The sequence below is a fragment of the Hyla sarda genome, unplaced genomic scaffold (assembly GCF_029499605.1).
Source record: "Hyla sarda isolate aHylSar1 unplaced genomic scaffold, aHylSar1.hap1 scaffold_963, whole genome shotgun sequence".
Taxonomy (NCBI): Eukaryota; Metazoa; Chordata; class Amphibia; order Anura; family Hylidae; genus Hyla; species Hyla sarda.
The window spans coordinates 59508-79165 of NW_026610993.1; the positions used below are offsets into that span (position 1 = coordinate 59508).

At 46.1% G+C, this 19658-nt stretch overlaps 9 non-coding genes across 9 annotated transcripts; all 9 read left to right on the forward strand.

The window, feature by feature from the left end:
• The first annotated feature begins 36 nt into the window (after positions 1-36).
• On the forward strand, positions 37-227 carry LOC130351147 (U2 spliceosomal RNA). Its single transcript, XR_008887902.1, has one exon. It is a non-coding gene; the product is annotated as a U2 spliceosomal RNA (small nuclear RNA).
• Positions 228-2318: 2091 nt separating this feature from the next.
• On the forward strand, positions 2319-2509 carry LOC130351148 (U2 spliceosomal RNA). The gene has a single exon (XR_008887903.1). It is a non-coding gene; the product is annotated as a U2 spliceosomal RNA (small nuclear RNA).
• A 2091-nt stretch (positions 2510-4600) lies between these two features.
• Positions 4601-4791, forward strand: LOC130351149 (U2 spliceosomal RNA). The gene has a single exon (XR_008887904.1). It is a non-coding gene; the product is annotated as a U2 spliceosomal RNA (small nuclear RNA).
• Positions 4792-6880: 2089 nt separating this feature from the next.
• LOC130351151 (U2 spliceosomal RNA) lies at positions 6881-7071 on the forward strand. The gene has a single exon (XR_008887905.1). It is a non-coding gene; the product is annotated as a U2 spliceosomal RNA (small nuclear RNA).
• A 2081-nt stretch (positions 7072-9152) lies between these two features.
• LOC130351152 (U2 spliceosomal RNA) lies at positions 9153-9343 on the forward strand. The gene has a single exon (XR_008887906.1). It is a non-coding gene; the product is annotated as a U2 spliceosomal RNA (small nuclear RNA).
• Positions 9344-11427: 2084 nt separating this feature from the next.
• Positions 11428-11618, forward strand: LOC130351154 (U2 spliceosomal RNA). Its single transcript, XR_008887908.1, has one exon. It is a non-coding gene; the product is annotated as a U2 spliceosomal RNA (small nuclear RNA).
• A 2090-nt stretch (positions 11619-13708) lies between these two features.
• LOC130351155 (U2 spliceosomal RNA) lies at positions 13709-13899 on the forward strand. Its single transcript, XR_008887909.1, has one exon. It is a non-coding gene; the product is annotated as a U2 spliceosomal RNA (small nuclear RNA).
• Positions 13900-15999: 2100 nt separating this feature from the next.
• LOC130351156 (U2 spliceosomal RNA) lies at positions 16000-16190 on the forward strand. Its single transcript, XR_008887910.1, has one exon. It is a non-coding gene; the product is annotated as a U2 spliceosomal RNA (small nuclear RNA).
• Positions 16191-18285: 2095 nt separating this feature from the next.
• On the forward strand, positions 18286-18476 carry LOC130351157 (U2 spliceosomal RNA). Its single transcript, XR_008887911.1, has one exon. It is a non-coding gene; the product is annotated as a U2 spliceosomal RNA (small nuclear RNA).
• The last annotated feature ends 1182 nt before the right edge of the window (positions 18477-19658 follow it).

Here is a 19658-nt window from a genome sequence, read left to right on the forward strand (position 1 = left end):
GAAGGGGACCTTGTTGGGCCCGCCCCTTTCACGGTTATCGCTTCTCGGCCTTTTGGCTAAGATCAAGTGTAGTATCTGTTCTTATCAGTTTAATATCTGATACGTCCCCTATCTGGGGACCATATATTAAATGGATTTTTGAGAACGGGGGCCGATTTCGAAGCTTGCTTCCGTCGCCCTATGCATTGACCCGATATGGCAGTATCTTCGGGTACAGTGCACCACCCCCTTACAGGGTTAAAAAGAAAGATTCCTACTTTCATTGCTACCTGCTTGCTGGCTAGCCAGCTAGCCAGCCCTGTGGGCCTTGCTGCTGCTGCAGCCAATAAACAAAAGGTGGTGCTGCTGCTGCTTCTGCTGCTTCTGCTTCTGCTTGTGTCTGGCCCCTGTTGGAGCGTCCAGGCACAGGACTTCTGCTGCTGCTGACTAAATGGCCTCCTTAATTGGATCATTTGAGTAGCCAGCACACCTGTGCAGGTAGGGCATGACATGATAGGCAGCTGCCTTGATAGCGGGTGGGTGCTGAATGTTCCTAATTGACAAAATAAGATTAATGCTTATGAAGAAATATAAAATCTCATCCCTTCCCCAATATCGCGCCACACCCCTACCCCTTAATTCCCTGGTTGAACGTGATGGACATATGTCTTTTTTCGACCGTACTAACTATGTAACTATGTAACATAACATGGGGGGGGGGGGGGTCTCCTGGCTGTTCACACAGGTGTGTCATTGCTGTACATTGACCATGCATTGCTTCTGTGGTATTGCAAAGGCAAAGACAAATGCTTCCAGCCATCCATTGCACTAATGGATTGGTCATCAGCTGGCTGTCTATGTCCCGCATCAATATAGACCAAAGTACAGAGGGTTAGGCTATGCTATTGTGCACCTACCTGATGCATCAGAAGGTGCGAGGCCCTTGCTAAATTCTGTGCACAGACTTTGAGATCTATGCTTTAGACTGTATCTAAACCTGCTCCAACATGGACTGACATTCTGGCCTACTTTCAGCCGATGCGACTTGTCTGTCGCTGAACAGTCGCTTTTTATGTATTCAGCACCTATGTATAATGTTGTAAAAATGCTCTAGAAGCTAAAGTCGCAGAAATGTCACACATATTTGGCCTGCAACTTTCTGTGCGACAAATTCAGACAGGAAAAATCAGTATAAATCCTTAGAAAATTATCCCCCAGTGTCTCCATCTGCTGGCGGTATTGAATAAGCATTGCTGCACTGATGGGGTATGCATTAGACGAAAAAAAAGAAGAAAAAGAAGAATAATACGCCCAGAAAAGAGGCGAAAAGGAGAAAAACGTAAAAAAACGTGAAAAAAAAGTAAGAGGAAGAGAAGGGAAAAAAAGGTGGAAATGGGTTTAAAAGTGATTTCGGCGGAGAAATATATATATATATATATATATATATATATATATATATATATATATGCGCACACACACACATAGATATAAACGTATTCTCCGTTGAGATATTGCAGCCGCTGCTGTGTCCAGGCCCAGGAGCCTTAGCACTGTGCTGTGATGTCACTCAATACCACTGACATCACTAGGTGTAAACAACATCTCTCCTTTGCTGTGTATGTGACTATGGAGCTGTTTGGTGATGTCGTCTATTACGGCCTTCATAGAAGCAACAGGAGATTGTTGCATCCATCTTGAACCCTCAGAACTACAGTGCTATGATGTCACTCACTTCCACAGGCCTTGCAGAGTGTAAACAACAACAACCCAGCTTTGTTGTGTATGTAACCAAAGGGATTTGTGATGTCACCTAGAACCTTCACAGCAGCGACAGCTTTATGAGGAGCATCAGCACTGCTCTGCCTGAGCAGAACCATCACCGCCATAGGTTGTCAAATAACCCGGATTTAACCCACACAGGTAAGTCCAATGGGGTGCAGGCATGTCCTCTATGCTTACAGCTTCCCGTGGGTGTTGGTTTGATACCGTTTGGGGACAGCCAAGGAGGCATCTGCAGGCAACAAAGGTAGGTGTGTGCTTGTGTGTGTGTTTCCTATGCAGATCCTAAGCCCAGTGTCACATGCAAGTAGGAGGAGTAAGAAGGGTTCCTGGCAAATCCGGGTTATGGATTGCATTTAAAAAGGCCCCGTGGGAGTGCAATGGGCCCCTGTCTTGCTGCTTAGCAATAATGGTATGGGTTTAGGTTCTGCTGTGTGTACTGGTGGTTGACTGCCCCCCAGCCCAGAGTGTGCATGGAAAATTGTCTGGCAGCCTCCCTGACAGCAAGCAGTGATAGTGCCCATGAAGGGGACCTTGTTGGGCCCGCCCCTTTCACGGTTATCGCTTCTCGGCCTTTTGGCTAAGATCAAGTGTAGTATCTGTTCTTATCAGTTTAATATCTGATACGTCCCCTATCTGGGGACCATATATTAAATGGATTTTTGAGAACGGGGGCCGATTTCGAAGCTTGCTTCCGTCGCCCTATGCATTGACCCGATATGGCAGTATCTTCGGGTACAGTGCACCACCCCCTTACAGGGTTAAAAAGAAAGATTCCTACTTTCATTGCTACCTGCTTGCTGGCTAGCCAGCTAGCCAGCCCTGTGGGCCTTGCTGCTGCTGCAGCCAATAAACAAAAGGTGGTGCTGCTGCTGCTTCTGCTGCTTCTGCTTCTGCTTGTGTCTGGCCCCTGTTGGAGCGTCCAGGCACAGGACTTCTGCTGCTGCTGACTAAATGGCCTCCTTAATTGGATCATTTGAGTAGCCAGCACACCTGTGCAGGTAGGGCATGACATGATAGGCAGCTGCCTTGATAGCGGGTGGGTGCTGAATGTTCCTAATTGACAAAATAAGATTAATGCTTATGAAGAAATATAAAATCTCATCCCTTCCCCAATATCGCGCCACACCCCTACCCCTTAATTCCCTGGTTGAACGTGATGGACATATGTCTTTTTTCGACCGTACTAACTATGTAACTATGTAACATAACATGGGGGGGGGGGGGGTCTCCTGGCTGTTCACACAGGTGTGTCATTGCTGTACATTGACCATGCATTGCTTCTGTGGTATTGCAAAGGCAAAGACAAATGCTTCCAGCCATCCATTGCACTAATGGATTGGTCATCAGCTGGCTGTCTATGTCCCGCATCAATATAGACCAAAGTACAGAGGGTTAGGCTATGCTATTGTGCACCTACCTGATGCATCAGAAGGTGCGAGGCCCTTGCTAAATTCTGTGCACAGACTTTGAGATCTATGCTTTAGACTGTATCTAAACCTGCTCCAACATGGACTGACATTCTGGCCTACTTTCAGCCGATGCGACTTGTCTGTCGCTGAACAGTCGCTTTTTATGTATTCAGCACCTATGTATAATGTTGTAAAAATGCTCTAGAAGCTAAAGTCGCAGAAATGTCACACATATTTGGCCTGCAACTTTCTGTGCGACAAATTCAGACAGGAAAAATCAGTATAAATCCTTAGAAAATTATCCCCCAGTGTCTCCATCTGCTGGCGGTATTGAATAAGCATTGCTGCACTGATGGGGTATGCATTAGACGAAAAAAAAGAAGAAAAAGAAGAATAATACGCCCAGAAAAGAGGCGAAAAGGAGAAAAACGTAAAAAAACGTGAAAAAAAAGTAAGAGGAAGAGAAGGGAAAAAAAGGTGGAAATGGGTTTAAAAGTGATTTCGGCGGAGAAATATATATATATATATATATATATATATATATATATATATATATATGCGCACACACACACATAGATATAAACGTATTCTCCGTTGAGATATTGCAGCCGCTGCTGTGTCCAGGCCCAGGAGCCTTAGCACTGTGCTGTGATGTCACTCAATACCACTGACATCACTAGGTGTAAACAACATCTCTCCTTTGCTGTGTATGTGACTATGGAGCTGTTTGGTGATGTCGTCTATTACGGCCTTCATAGAAGCAACAGGAGATTGTTGCATCCATCTTGAACCCTCAGAACTACAGTGCTATGATGTCACTCACTTCCACAGGCCTTGCAGAGTGTAAACAACAACAACCCAGCTTTGTTGTGTATGTAACCAAAGGGATTTGTGATGTCACCTAGAACCTTCACAGCAGCGACAGCTTTATGAGGAGCATCAGCACTGCTCTGCCTGAGCAGAACCATCACCGCCATAGGTTGTCAAATAACCCGGATTTAACCCACACAGGTAAGTCCAATGGGGTGCAGGCATGTCCTCTATGCTTACAGCTTCCCGTGGGTGTTGGTTTGATACCGTTTGGGGACAGCCAAGGAGGCATCTGCAGGCAACAAAGGTAGGTGTGTGCTTGTGTGTGTGTTTCCTATGCAGATCCTAAGCCCAGTGTCACATGCAAGTAGGAGGAGTAAGAAGGGTTCCTGGCAAATCCGGGTTATGGATTGCATTTAAAAAGGCCCCGTGGGAGTGCAATGGGCCCCTGTCTTGCTGCTTAGCAATAATGGTATGGGTTTAGGTTCTGCTGTGTGTACTGGTGGTTGACTGCCCCCCAGCCCAGAGTGTGCATGGAAAATTGTCTGGCAGCCTCCCTGACAGCAAGCAGTGATAGTGCCCATGAAGGGGACCTTGTTGGGCCCGCCCCTTTCACGGTTATCGCTTCTCGGCCTTTTGGCTAAGATCAAGTGTAGTATCTGTTCTTATCAGTTTAATATCTGATACGTCCCCTATCTGGGGACCATATATTAAATGGATTTTTGAGAACGGGGGCCGATTTCGAAGCTTGCTTCCGTCGCCCTATGCATTGACCCGATATGGCAGTATCTTCGGGTACAGTGCACCACCCCCTTACAGGGTTAAAAAGAAAGATTCCTACTTTCATTGCTACCTGCTTGCTGGCTAGCCAGCTAGCCAGCCCTGTGGGCCTTGCTGCTGCTGCAGCCAATAAACAAAAGGTGGTGCTGCTGCTGCTTCTGCTGCTTCTGCTTCTGCTTGTGTCTGGCCCCTGTTGGAGCGTCCAGGCACAGGACTTCTGCTGCTGCTGACTAAATGGCCTCCTTAATTGGATCATTTGAGTAGCCAGCACACCTGTGCAGGTAGGGCATGACATGATAGGCAGCTGCCTTGATAGCGGGTGGGTGCTGAATGTTCCTAATTGACAAAATAAGATTAATGCTTATGAAGAAATATAAAATCTCATCCCTTCCCCAATATCGCGCCACACCCCTACCCCTTAATTCCCTGGTTGAACGTGATGGACATATGTCTTTTTTCGACCGTACTAACTATGTAACTATGTAACATAACATGGGGGGGGGGGGTCTCCTGGCTGTTCACACAGGTGTGTCATTGCTGTACATTGACCATGCATTGCTTCTGTGGTATTGCAAAGGCAAAGACAAATGCTTCCAGCCATCCATTGCACTAATGGATTGGTCATCAGCTGGCTGTCTATGTCCCGCATCAATATAGACCAAAGTACAGAGGGTTAGGCTATGCTATTGTGCACCTACCTGATGCATCAGAAGGTGCGAGGCCCTTGCTAAATTCTGTGCACAGACTTTGAGATCTATGCTTTAGACTGTATCTAAACCTGCTCCAACATGGACTGACATTCTGGCCTACTTTCAGCCGATGCGACTTGTCTGTCGCTGAACAGTCGCTTTTTATGTATTCAGCACCTATGTATAATGTTGTAAAAATGCTCTAGAAGCTAAAGTCGCAGAAATGTCACACATATTTGGCCTGCAACTTTCTGTGCGACAAATTCAGACAGGAAAAATCAGTATAAATCCTTAGAAAATTATCCCCCAGTGTCTCCATCTGCTGGCGGTATTGAATAAGCATTGCTGCACTGATGGGGTATGCATTAGACGAAAAAAAAGAAGAAAAAGAAGAATAATACGCCCAGAAAAGAGGCGAAAAGGAGAAAAACGTAAAAAAACGTGAAAAAAAAGTAAGAGGAAGAGAAGGGAAAAAAAGGTGGAAATGGGTTTAAAAGTGATTTCGGCGGAGAAATATATATATATATATATATATATATATATATATATATATATATATGCGCACACACACACATAGATATAAACGTATTCTCCGTTGAGATATTGCAGCCGCTGCTGTGTCCAGGCCCAGGAGCCTTAGCACTGTGCTGTGATGTCACTCAATACCACTGACATCACTAGGTGTAAACAACATCTCTCCTTTGCTGTGTATGTGACTATGGAGCTGTTTGGTGATGTCGTCTATTACGGCCTTCATAGAAGCAACAGGAGATTGTTGCATCCATCTTGAACCCTCAGAACTACAGTGCTATGATGTCACTCACTTCCACAGGCCTTGCAGAGTGTAAACAACAACAACCCAGCTTTGTTGTGTATGTAACCAAAGGGATTTGTGATGTCACCTAGAACCTTCACAGCAGCGACAGCTTTATGAGGAGCATCAGCACTGCTCTGCCTGAGCAGAACCATCACCGCCATAGGTTGTCAAATAACCCGGATTTAACCCACACAGGTAAGTCCAATGGGGTGCAGGCATGTCCTCTATGCTTACAGCTTCCCGTGGGTGTTGGTTTGATACCGTTTGGGGACAGCCAAGGAGGCATCTGCAGGCAACAAAGGTAGGTGTGTGCTTGTGTGTGTGTTTCCTATGCAGATCCTAAGCCCAGTGTCACATGCAAGTAGGAGGAGTAAGAAGGGTTCCTGGCAAATCCGGGTTATGGATTGCATTTAAAAAGGCCCCGTGGGAGTGCAATGGGCCCCTGTCTTGCTGCTTAGCAATAATGGTATGGGTTTAGGTTCTGCTGTGTGTACTGGTGGTTGACTGCCCCCCAGCCCAGAGTGTGCATGGAAAATTGTCTGGCAGCCTCCCTGACAGCAAGCAGTGATAGTGCCCATGAAGGGGACCTTGTTGGGCCCGCCCCTTTCACGGTTATCGCTTCTCGGCCTTTTGGCTAAGATCAAGTGTAGTATCTGTTCTTATCAGTTTAATATCTGATACGTCCCCTATCTGGGGACCATATATTAAATGGATTTTTGAGAACGGGGGCCGATTTCGAAGCTTGCTTCCGTCGCCCTATGCATTGACCCGATATGGCAGTATCTTCGGGTACAGTGCACCACCCCCTTACAGGGTTAAAAAGAAAGATTCCTACTTTCATTGCTACCTGCTTGCTGGCTAGCCAGCTAGCCAGCCCTGTGGGCCTTGCTGCTGCTGCAGCCAATAAACAAAAGGTGGTGCTGCTGCTGCTTCTGCTGCTTCTGCTTCTGCTTGTGTCTGGCCCCTGTTGGAGCGTCCAGGCACAGGACTTCTGCTGCTGCTGACTAAATGGCCTCCTTAATTGGATCATTTGAGTAGCCAGCACACCTGTGCAGGTAGGGCATGACATGATAGGCAGCTGCCTTGATAGCGGGTGGGTGCTGAATGTTCCTAATTGACAAAATAAGATTAATGCTTATGAAGAAATATAAAATCTCATCCCTTCCCCAATATCGCGCCACACCCCTACCCCTTAATTCCCTGGTTGAACGTGATGGACATATGTCTTTTTTCGACCGTACTAACTATGTAACTATGTAACATAACATGGGGGGGGGGGGGGTCTCCTGGCTGTTCACACAGGTGTGTCATTGCTGTACATTGACCATGCATTGCTTCTGTGGTATTGCAAAGGCAAAGACAAATGCTTCCAGCCATCCATTGCACTAATGGATTGGTCATCAGCTGGCTGTCTATGTCCCGCATCAATATAGACCAAAGTACAGAGGGTTAGGCTATGCTATTGTGCACCTACCTGATGCATCAGAAGGTGCGAGGCCCTTGCTAAATTCTGTGCACAGACTTTGAGATCTATGCTTTAGACTGTATCTAAACCTGCTCCAACATGGACTGACATTCTGGCCTACTTTCAGCCGATGCGACTTGTCTGTCGCTGAACAGTCGCTTTTTATGTATTCAGCACCTATGTATAATGTTGTAAAAATGCTCTAGAAGCTAAAGTCGCAGAAATGTCACACATATTTGGCCTGCAACTTTCTGTGCGACAAATTCAGACAGGAAAAATCAGTATAAATCCTTAGAAAATTATCCCCCAGTGTCTCCATCTGCTGGCGGTATTGAATAAGCATTGCTGCACTGATGGGGTATGCATTAGACGAAAAAAAAGAAGAAAAAGAAGAATAATACGCCCAGAAAAGAGGCGAAAAGGAGAAAAACGTAAAAAAACGTGAAAAAAAAGTAAGAGGAAGAGAAGGGAAAAAAAGGTGGAAATGGGTTTAAAAGTGATTTCGGCGGAGAAATATATATATATATATATATATATATATATATATATGCGCACACACACACATAGATATAAACGTATTCTCCGTTGAGATATTGCAGCCGCTGCTGTGTCCAGGCCCAGGAGCCTTAGCACTGTGCTGTGATGTCACTCAATACCACTGACATCACTAGGTGTAAACAACATCTCTCCTTTGCTGTGTATGTGACTATGGAGCTGTTTGGTGATGTCGTCTATTACGGCCTTCATAGAAGCAACAGGAGATTGTTGCATCCATCTTGAACCCTCAGAACTACAGTGCTGTGATGTCACTCACTTCCACAGGCCTTGCAGAGTGTAAACAACAACAACCCAGCTTTGTTGTGTATGTAACCAAAGGGATTTGTGATGTCACCTAGAACCTTCACAGCAGCGACAGCTTTATGAGGAGCATCAGCACTGCTCTGCCTGAGCAGAACCATCACCGCCATAGGTTGTCAAATAACCCGGATTTAACCCACACAGGTAAGTCCAATGGGGTGCAGGCATGTCCTCTATGCTTACAGCTTCCCGTGGGTGTTGGTTTGATACCGTTTGGGGACAGCCAAGGAGGCATCTGCAGGCAACAAAGGTAGGTGTGTGCTTGTGTGTGTGTTTCCTATGCAGATCCTAAGCCCAGTGTCACATGCAAGTAGGAGGAGTAAGAAGGGTTCCTGGCAAATCCGGGTTATGGATTGCATTTAAAAAGGCCCCGTGGGAGTGCAATGGGCCCCTGTCTTGCTGCTTAGCAATAATGGTATGGGTTTAGGTTCTGCTGTGTGTACTGGTGGTTGACTGCCCCCCAGCCCAGAGTGTGCATGGAAAATTGTCTGGCAGCCTCCCTGACAGCAAGCAGTGATAGTGCCCATGAAGGGGACCTTGTTGGGCCCGCCCCTTTCACGGTTATCGCTTCTCGGCCTTTTGGCTAAGATCAAGTGTAGTATCTGTTCTTATCAGTTTAATATCTGATACGTCCCCTATCTGGGGACCATATATTAAATGGATTTTTGAGAACGGGGGCCGATTTCGAAGCTTGCTTCCGTCGCCCTATGCATTGACCCGATATGGCAGTATCTTCGGGTACAGTGCACCACCCCCTTACAGGGTTAAAAAGAAAGATTCCTACTTTCATTGCTACCTGCTTGCTGGCTAGCCAGCTAGCCAGCCCTGTGGGCCTTGCTGCTGCTGCAGCCAATAAACAAAAGGTGGTGCTGCTGCTGCTTCTGCTGCTTCTGCTTCTGCTTGTGTCTGGCCCCTGTTGGAGCATCCAGGCACAGGACTTCTGCTGCTGCTGACTAAATGGCCTCCTTAATTGGATCATTTGAGTAGCCAGCACACCTGTGCAGGTAGGGCATGACATGATAGGCAGCTGCCTTGATAGCGGGTGGGTGCTGAATGTTCCTAATTGACAAAATAAGATTAATGCTTATGAAGAAATATAAAATCTCATCCCTTCCCCAATATCGCGCCACACCCCTACCCCTTAATTCCCTGGTTGAACGTGATGGACATATGTCTTTTTTCGACCGTACTAACTATGTAACTATGTAACATAACATGGGGGGGGGGGGGTCTCCTGGCTGTTCACACAGGTGTGTCATTGCTGTACATTGACCATGCATTGCTTCTGTGGTATTGCAAAGGCAAAGACAAATGCTTCCAGCCATCCATTGCACTAATGGATTGGTCATCAGCTGGCTGTCTATGTCCCGCATCAATATAGACCAAAGTACAGAGGGTTAGGCTATGCTATTGTGCACCTACCTGATGCATCAGAAGGTGCGAGGCCCTTGCTAAATTCTGTGCACAGACTTTGAGATCTATGCTTTAGACTGTATCTAAACCTGCTCCAACATGGACTGACATTCTGGCCTACTTTCAGCCGATGCGACTTGTCTGTCGCTGAACAGTCGCTTTTTATGTATTCAGCACCTATGTATAATGTTGTAAAAATGCTCTAGAAGCTAAAGTCGCAGAAATGTCACACATATTTGGCCTGCAACTTTCTGTGCGACAAATTCAGACAGGAAAAATCAGTATAAATCCTTAGAAAATTATCCCCCAGTGTCTCCATCTGCTGGCGGTATTGAATAAGCATTGCTGCACTGATGGGGTATGCATTAGACGAAAAAAAAGAAGAAAAAGAAGAATAATACGCCCAGAAAAGAGGCGAAAAGGAGAAAAACGTAAAAAAACGTGAAAAAAAAGTAAGAGGAAGAGAAGGGAAAAAAAGGTGGAAATGGGTTTAAAAGTGATTTCGGCGGAGAAATATATATATATATATATATATATATATATATATATATATGCGCACACACACACATAGATATAAACGTATTCTCCGTTGAGATATTGCAGCCGCTGCTGTGTCCAGGCCCAGGAGCCTTAGCACTGTGCTGTGATGTCACTCAATACCACTGACATCACTAGGTGTAAACAACATCTCTCCTTTGCTGTGTATGTGACTATGGAGCTGTTTGGTGATGTCGTCTATTACGGCCTTCATAGAAGCAACAGGAGATTGTTGCATCCATCTTGAACCCTCAGAACTACAGTGCTATGATGTCACTCACTTCCACAGGCCTTGCAGAGTGTAAACAACAACAACCCAGCTTTGTTGTGTATGTAACCAAAGGGATTTGTGATGTCACCTAGAACCTTCACAGCAGCGACAGCTTTATGAGGAGCATCAGCACTGCTCTGCCTGAGCAGAACCATCACCGCCATAGGTTGTCAAATAACCCGGATTTAACCCACACAGGTAAGTCCAATGGGGTGCAGGCATGTCCTCTATGCTTACAGCTTCCCGTGGGTGTTGGTTTGATACCGTTTGGGGACAGCCAAGGAGGCATCTGCAGGCAACAAAGGTAGGTGTGTGCTTGTGTGTGTGTTTCCTATGCAGATCCTAAGCCCAGTGTCACATGCAAGTAGGAGGAGTAAGAAGGGTTCCTGGCAAATCCGGGTTATGGATTGCATTTAAAAAGGCCCCGTGGGAGTGCAATGGGCCCCTGTCTTGCTGCTTAGCAATAATGGTATGGGTTTAGGTTCTGCTGTGTGTACTGGTGGTTGACTGCCCCCCAGCCCAGAGTGTGCATGGAAAATTGTCTGGCAGCCTCCCTGACAGCAAGCAGTGATAGTGCCCATGAAGGGGACCTTGTTGGGCCCGCCCCTTTCACGGTTATCGCTTCTCGGCCTTTTGGCTAAGATCAAGTGTAGTATCTGTTCTTATCAGTTTAATATCTGATACGTCCCCTATCTGGGGACCATATATTAAATGGATTTTTGAGAACGGGGGCCGATTTCGAAGCTTGCTTCCGTCGCCCTATGCATTGACCCGATATGGCAGTATCTTCGGGTACAGTGCACCACCCCCTTACAGGGTTAAAAAGAAAGATTCCTACTTTCATTGCTACCTGCTTGCTGGCTAGCCAGCTAGCCAGCCCTGTGGGCCTTGCTGCTGCTGCAGCCAATAAACAAAAGGTGGTGCTGCTGCTGCTTCTGCTGCTTCTGCTTCTGCTTGTGTCTGGCCCCTGTTGGAGCGTCCAGGCACAGGACTTCTGCTGCTGCTGACTAAATGGCCTCCTTAATTGGATCATTTGAGTAGCCAGCACACCTGTGCAGGTAGGGCATGACATGATAGGCAGCTGCCTTGATAGCGGGTGGGTGCTGAATGTTCCTAATTGACAAAATAAGATTAATGCTTATGAAGAAATATAAAATCTCATCCCTTCCCCAATATCGCGCCACACCCCTACCCCTTAATTCCCTGGTTGAACGTGATGGACATATGTCTTTTTTCGACCGTACTAACTATGTAACTATGTAACATAACATGGGGGGGGGGGGGTCTCCTGGCTGTTCACACAGGTGTGTCATTGCTGTACATTGACCATGCATTGCTTCTGTGGTATTGCAAAGGCAAAGACAAATGCTTCCAGCCATCCATTGCACTAATGGATTGGTCATCAGCTGGCTGTCTATGTCCCGCATCAATATAGACCAAAGTACAGAGGGTTAGGCTATGCTATTGTGCACCTACCTGATGCATCAGAAGGTGCGAGGCCCTTGCTAAATTCTGTGCACAGACTTTGAGATCTATGCTTTAGACTGTATCTAAACCTGCTCCAACATGGACTGACATTCTGGCCTACTTTCAGCCGATGCGACTTGTCTGTCGCTGAACAGTCGCTTTTTATGTATTCAGCACCTATGTATAATGTTGTAAAAATGCTCTAGAAGCTAAAGTCGCAGAAATGTCACACATATTTGGCCTGCAACTTTCTGTGCGACAAATTCAGACAGGAAAAATCAGTATAAATCCTTAGAAAATTATCCCCCAGTGTCTCCATCTGCTGGCGGTATTGAATAAGCATTGCTGCACTGATGGGGTATGCATTAGACGAAAAAAAAGAAGAAAAAGAAGAATAATACGCCCAGAAAAGAGGCGAAAAGGAGAAAAACGTAAAAAAACGTGAAAAAAAAGTAAGAGGAAGAGAAGGGAAAAAAAGGTGGAAATGGGTTTAAAAGTGATTTCGGCGGAGAAATATATATATATATATATATATATATATATATATATATATATATATGCGCACACACACACATAGATATAAACGTATTCTCCGTTGAGATATTGCAGCCGCTGCTGTGTCCAGGCCCAGGAGCCTTAGCACTGTGCTGTGATGTCACTCAATACCACTGACATCACTAGGTGTAAACAACATCTCTCCTTTGCTGTGTATGTGACTATGGAGCTGTTTGGTGATGTCGTCTATTACGGCCTTCATAGAAGCAACAGGAGATTGTTGCATCCATCTTGAACCCTCAGAACTACAGTGCTATGATGTCACTCACTTCCACAGGCCTTGCAGAGTGTAAACAACAACAACCCAGCTTTGTTGTGTATGTAACCAAAGGGATTTGTGATGTCACCTAGAACCTTCACAGCAGCGACAGCTTTATGAGGAGCATCAGCACTGCTCTGCCTGAGCAGAACCATCACCGCCATAGGTTGTCAAATAACCCGGATTTAACCCACACAGGTAAGTCCAATGGGGTGCAGGCATGTCCTCTATGCTTACAGCTTCCCGTGGGTGTTGGTTTGATACCGTTTGGGGACAGCCAAGGAGGCATCTGCAGGCAACAAAGGTAGGTGTGTGCTTGTGTGTGTGTTTCCTATGCAGATCCTAAGCCCAGTGTCACATGCAAGTAGGAGGAGTAAGAAGGGTTCCTGGCAAATCCGGGTTATGGATTGCATTTAAAAAGGCCCCGTGGGAGTGCAATGGGCCCCTGTCTTGCTGCTTAGCAATAATGGTATGGGTTTAGGTTCTGCTGTGTGTACTGGTGGTTGACTGCCCCCCAGCCCAGAGTGTGCATGGAAAATTGTCTGGCAGCCTCCCTGACAGCAAGCAGTGATAGTGCCCATGAAGGGGACCTTGTTGGGCCCGCCCCTTTCACGGTTATCGCTTCTCGGCCTTTTGGCTAAGATCAAGTGTAGTATCTGTTCTTATCAGTTTAATATCTGATACGTCCCCTATCTGGGGACCATATATTAAATGGATTTTTGAGAACGGGGGCCGATTTCGAAGCTTGCTTCCGTCGCCCTATGCATTGACCCGATATGGCAGTATCTTCGGGTACAGTGCACCACCCCCTTACAGGGTTAAAAAGAAAGATTCCTACTTTCATTGCTACCTGCTTGCTGGCTAGCCAGCTAGCCAGCCCTGTGGGCCTTGCTGCTGCTGCAGCCAATAAACAAAAGGTGGTGCTGCTGCTGCTTCTGCTGCTTCTGCTTCTGCTTGTGTCTGGCCCCTGTTGGAGCGTCCAGGCACAGGACTTCTGCTGCTGCTGACTAAATGGCCTCCTTAATTGGATCATTTGAGTAGCCAGCACACCTGTGCAGGTAGGGCATGACATGATAGGCAGCTGCCTTGATAGCGGGTGGGTGCTGAATGTTCCTAATTGACAAAATAAGATTAATGCTTATGAAGAAATATAAAATCTCATCCCTTCCCCAATATCGCGCCACACCCCTACCCCTTAATTCCCTGGTTGAACGTGATGGACATATGTCTTTTTTCGACCGTACTAACTATGTAACTATGTAACATAACATGGGGGGGGGGGGGGGGGTCTCCTGGCTGTTCACACAGGTGTGTCATTGCTGTACATTGACCATGCATTGCTTCTGTGGTATTGCAAAGGCAAAGACAAATGCTTCCAGCCATCCATTGCACTAATGGATTGGTCATCAGCTGGCTGTCTATGTCCCGCATCAATATAGACCAAAGTACAGAGGGTTAGGCTATGCTATTGTGCACCTACCTGATGCATCAGAAGGTGCGAGGCCCTTGCTAAATTCTGTGCACAGACTTTGAGATCTATGCTTTAGACTGTATCTAAACCTGCTCCAACATGGACTGACATTCTGGCCTACTTTCAGCCGATGCGACTTGTCTGTCGCTGAACAGTCGCTTTTTATGTATTCAGCACCTATGTATAATGTTGTAAAAATGCTCTAGAAGCTAAAGTCGCAGAAATGTCACACATATTTGGCCTGCAACTTTCTGTGCGACAAATTCAGACAGGAAAAATCAGTATAAATCCTTAGAAAATTATCCCCCAGTGTCTCCATCTGCTGGCGGTATTGAATAAGCATTGCTGCACTGATGGGGTATGCATTAGACGAAAAAAAAGAAGAAAAAGAAGAATAATACGCCCAGAAAAGAGGCGAAAAGGAGAAAAACGTAAAAAAACGTGAAAAAAAAGTAAGAGGAAGAGAAGGGAAAAAAAGGTGGAAATGGGTTTAAAAGTGATTTCGGCGGAGAAATATATATATATATATATATATATATATATATATATATATATATATATATATGCGCACACACACACATAGATATAAACGTATTCTCCGTTGAGATATTGCAGCCGCTGCTGTGTCCAGGCCCAGGAGCCTTAGCACTGTGCTGTGATGTCACTCAATACCACTGACATCACTAGGTGTAAACAGCATCTCTCCTTTGCTGTGTATGTGACTATGGAGCTGTTTGGTGATGTCGTCTATTACGGCCTTCATAGAAGCAACAGGAGATTGTTGCATCCATCTTGAACCCTCAGAACTACAGTGCTATGATGTCACTCACTTCCACAGGCCTTGCAGAGTGTAAACAACAACAACCCAGCTTTGTTGTGTATGTAACCAAAGGGATTTGTGATGTCACCTAGAACCTTCACAGCAGCGACAGCTTTATGAGGAGCATCAGCACTGCTCTGCCTGAGCAGAACCATCACCGCCATAGGTTGTCAAATAACCCGGATTTAACCCACACAGGTAAGTCCAATGGGGTGCAGGCATGTCCTCTATGCTTACAGCTTCCCGTGGGTGTTGGTTTGATACCGTTTGGGGACAGCCAAGGAGGCATCTGCAGGCAACAAAGGTAGGTGTGTGCTTGTGTGTGTGTTTCCTATGCAGATCCTAAGCCCAGTGTCACATGCAAGTAGGAGGAGTAAGAAGGGTTCCTGGCAAATCCGGGTTATGGATTGCATTTAAAAAGGCCCCGTGGGAGTGCAATGGGCCCCTGTCTTGCTGCTTAGCAATAATGGTATGGGTTTAGGTTCTGCTGTGTGTACTGGTGGTTGACTGCCCCCCAGCCCAGAGTGTGCATGGAAAATTGTCTGGCAGCCTCCCTGACAGCAAGCAGTGATAGTGCCCATGAAGGGGACCTTGTTGGGCCCGCCCCTTTCACGGTTATCGCTTCTCGGCCTTTTGGCTAAGATCAAGTGTAGTATCTGTTCTTATCAGTTTAATATCTGATACGTCCCCTATCTGGGGACCATATATTAAATGGATTTTTGAGAACGGGGGCCGATTTCGAAGCTTGCTTCCGTCGCCCTATGCATTGACCCGATATGGCAGTATCTTCGGGTACAGTGCACCACCCCCTTACAGGGTTAAAAAGAAAGATTCCTACTTTCATTGCTACCTGCTTGCTGGCTAGCCAGCTAGCCAGCCCTGTGGGCCTTGCTGCTGCTGCAGCCAATAAACAAAAGGTGGTGCTGCTGCTGCTTCTGCTGCTTCTGCTTCTGCTTGTGTCTGGCCCCTGTTGGAGCGTCCAGGCACAGGACTTCTGCTGCTGCTGACTAAATGGCCTCCTTAATTGGATCATTTGAGTAGCCAGCACACCTGTGCAGGTAGGGCATGACATGATAGGCAGCTGCCTTGATAGCGGGTGGGTGCTGAATGTTCCTAATTGACAAAATAAGATTAATGCTTATGAAGAAATATAAAATCTCATCCCTTCCCCAATATCGCGCCACACCCCTACCCCTTAATTCCCTGGTTGAACGTGATGGACATATGTCTTTTTTCGACCGTACTAACTATGTAACTATGTAACATAACATGGGGGGGGGGGGGGGGGGTCTCCTGGCTGTTCACACAGGTGTGTCATTGCTGTACATTGACCATGCATTGCTTCTGTGGTATTGCAAAGGCAAAGACAAATGCTTCCAGCCATCCATTGCACTAATGGATTGGTCATCAGCTGGCTGTCTATGTCCCGCATCAATATAGACCAAAGTACAGAGGGTTAGGCTATGCTATTGTGCACCTACCTGATGCATCAGAAGGTGCGAGGCCCTTGCTAAATTCTGTGCACAGACTTTGAGATCTATGCTTTAGACTGTATCTAAACCTGCTCCAACATGGACTGACATTCTGGCCTACTTTCAGCCGATGCGACTTGTCTGTCGCTGAACAGTCGCTTTTTATGTATTCAGCACCTATGTATAATGTTGTAAAAATGCTCTAGAAGCTAAAGTCGCAGAAATGTCACACATATTTGGCCTGCAACTTTCTGTGCGACAAATTCAGACAGGAAAAATCAGTATAAATCCTTAGAAAATTATCCCCCAGTGTCTCCATCTGCTGGCGGTATTGAATAAGCATTGCTGCACTGATGGGGTATGCATTAGACGAAAAAAAAGAAGAAAAAGAAGAATAATACGCCCAGAAAAGAGGCGAAAAGGAGAAAAACGTAAAAAAACGTGAAAAAAAAGTAAGAGGAAGAGAAGGGAAAAAAAGGTGGAAATGGGTTTAAAAGTGATTTCGGCGGAGAAATATATATATATATATATATATATATATATATATATATATATATGCGCACACACACACATAGATATAAACGTATTCTCCGTTGAGATATTGCAGCCGCTGCTGTGTCCAGGCCCAGGAGCCTTAGCACTGTGCTGTGTGATGTCACTCAATACCACTGACATCACTAGGTGTAAACAACATCTCTCCTTTGCTGTGTATGTGACTATGGAGCTGTTTGGTGATGTCGTCTATTACGGCCTTCATAGAAGCAACAGGAGATTGTTGCATCCATCTTGAACCCTCAGAACTACAGTGCTATGATGTCACTCACTTCCACAGGCCTTGCAGAGTGTAAACAACAACAACCCAGCTTTGTTGTGTATGTAACCAAAGGGATTTGTGATGTCACCTAGAACCTTCACAGCAGCGACAGCTTTATGAGGAGCATCAGCACTGCTCTGCCTGAGCAGAACCATCACCGCCATAGGTTGTCAAATAACCCGGATTTAACCCACACAGGTAAGTCCAATGGGGTGCAGGCATGTCCTCTATGCTTACAGCTTCCCGTGGGTGTTGGTTTGATACCGTTTGGGGACAGCCAAGGAGGCATCTGCAGGCAACAAAGGTAGGTGTGTGCTTGTGTGTGTGTTTCCTATGCAGATCCTAAGCCCAGTGTCACATGCAAGTAGGAGGAGTAAGAAGGGTTCCTGGCAAATCCGGGTTATGGATTGCATTTAAAAAGGCCCCGTGGGAGTGCAATGGGCCCCTGTCTTGCTGCTTAGCAATAATGGTATGGGTTTAGGTTCTGCTGTGTGTACTGGTGGTTGACTGCCCCCCAGCCCAGAGTGTGCATGGAAAATTGTCTGGCAGCCTCCCTGACAGCAAGCAGTGATAGTGCCCATGAAGGGGACCTTGTTGGGCCCGCCCCTTTCACGGTTATCGCTTCTCGGCCTTTTGGCTAAGATCAAGTGTAGTATCTGTTCTTATCAGTTTAATATCTGATACGTCCCCTATCTGGGGACCATATATTAAATGGATTTTTGAGAACGGGGGCCGATTTCGAAGCTTGCTTCCGTCGCCCTATGCATTGACCCGATATGGCAGTATCTTCGGGTACAGTGCACCACCCCCTTACAGGGTTAAAAAGAAAGATTCCTACTTTCATTGCTACCTGCTTGCTGGCTAGCCAGCTAGCCAGCCCTGTGGGCCTTGCTGCTGCTGCAGCCAATAAACAAAAGGTGGTGCTGCTGCTGCTTCTGCTGCTTCTGCTTCTGCTTGTGTCTGGCCCCTGTTGGAGCGTCCAGGCACAGGACTTCTGCTGCTGCTGACTAAATGGCCTCCTTAATTGGATCATTTGAGTAGCCAGCACACCTGTGCAGGTAGGGCATGACATGATAGGCAGCTGCCTTGATAGCGGGTGGGTGCTGAATGTTCCTAATTGACAAAATAAGATTAATGCTTATGAAGAAATATAAAATCTCATCCCTTCCCCAATATCGCGCCACACCCCTACCCCTTAATTCCCTGGTTGAACGTGATGGACATATGTCTTTTTTCGACCGTACTAACTATGTAACTATGTAACATAACATGGGGGGGGGGGGGGTCTCCTGGCTGTTCACACAGGTGTGTCATTGCTGTACATTGACCATGCATTGCTTCTGTGGTATTGCAAAGGCAAAGACAAATGCTTCCAGCCATCCATTGCACTAATGGATTGGTCATCAGCTGGCTGTCTATGTCCCGCATCAATATAGACCAAAGTACAGAGGGTTAGGCTATGCTATTGTGCACCTACCTGATGCATCAGAAGGTGCGAGGCCCTTGCTAAATTCTGTGCACAGACTTTGAGATCTATGCTTTAGACTGTATCTAAACCTGCTCCAACATGGACTGACATTCTGGCCTACTTTCAGCCGATGCGACTTGTCTGTCGCTGAACAGTCGCTTTTTATGTATTCAGCACCTATGTATAATGTTGTAAAAATGCTCTAGAAGCTAAAGTCGCAGAAATGTCACACATATTTGGCCTGCAACTTTCTGTGCGACAAATTCAGACAGGAAAAATCAGTATAAATCCTTAGAAAATTATCCCCCAGTGTCTCCATCTGCTGGCGGTATTGAATAAGCATTGCTGCACTGATGGGGTATGCATTAGACGAAAAAAAAGAAGAAAAAGAAGAATAATACGCCCAGAAAAGAGGCGAAAAGGAGAAAAACGTAAAAAAACGTGAAAAAAAAGTAAGAGGAAGAGAAGGGAAAAAAAGGTGGAAATGGGTTTAAAAGTGATTTCGGCGGAGAATATATATAT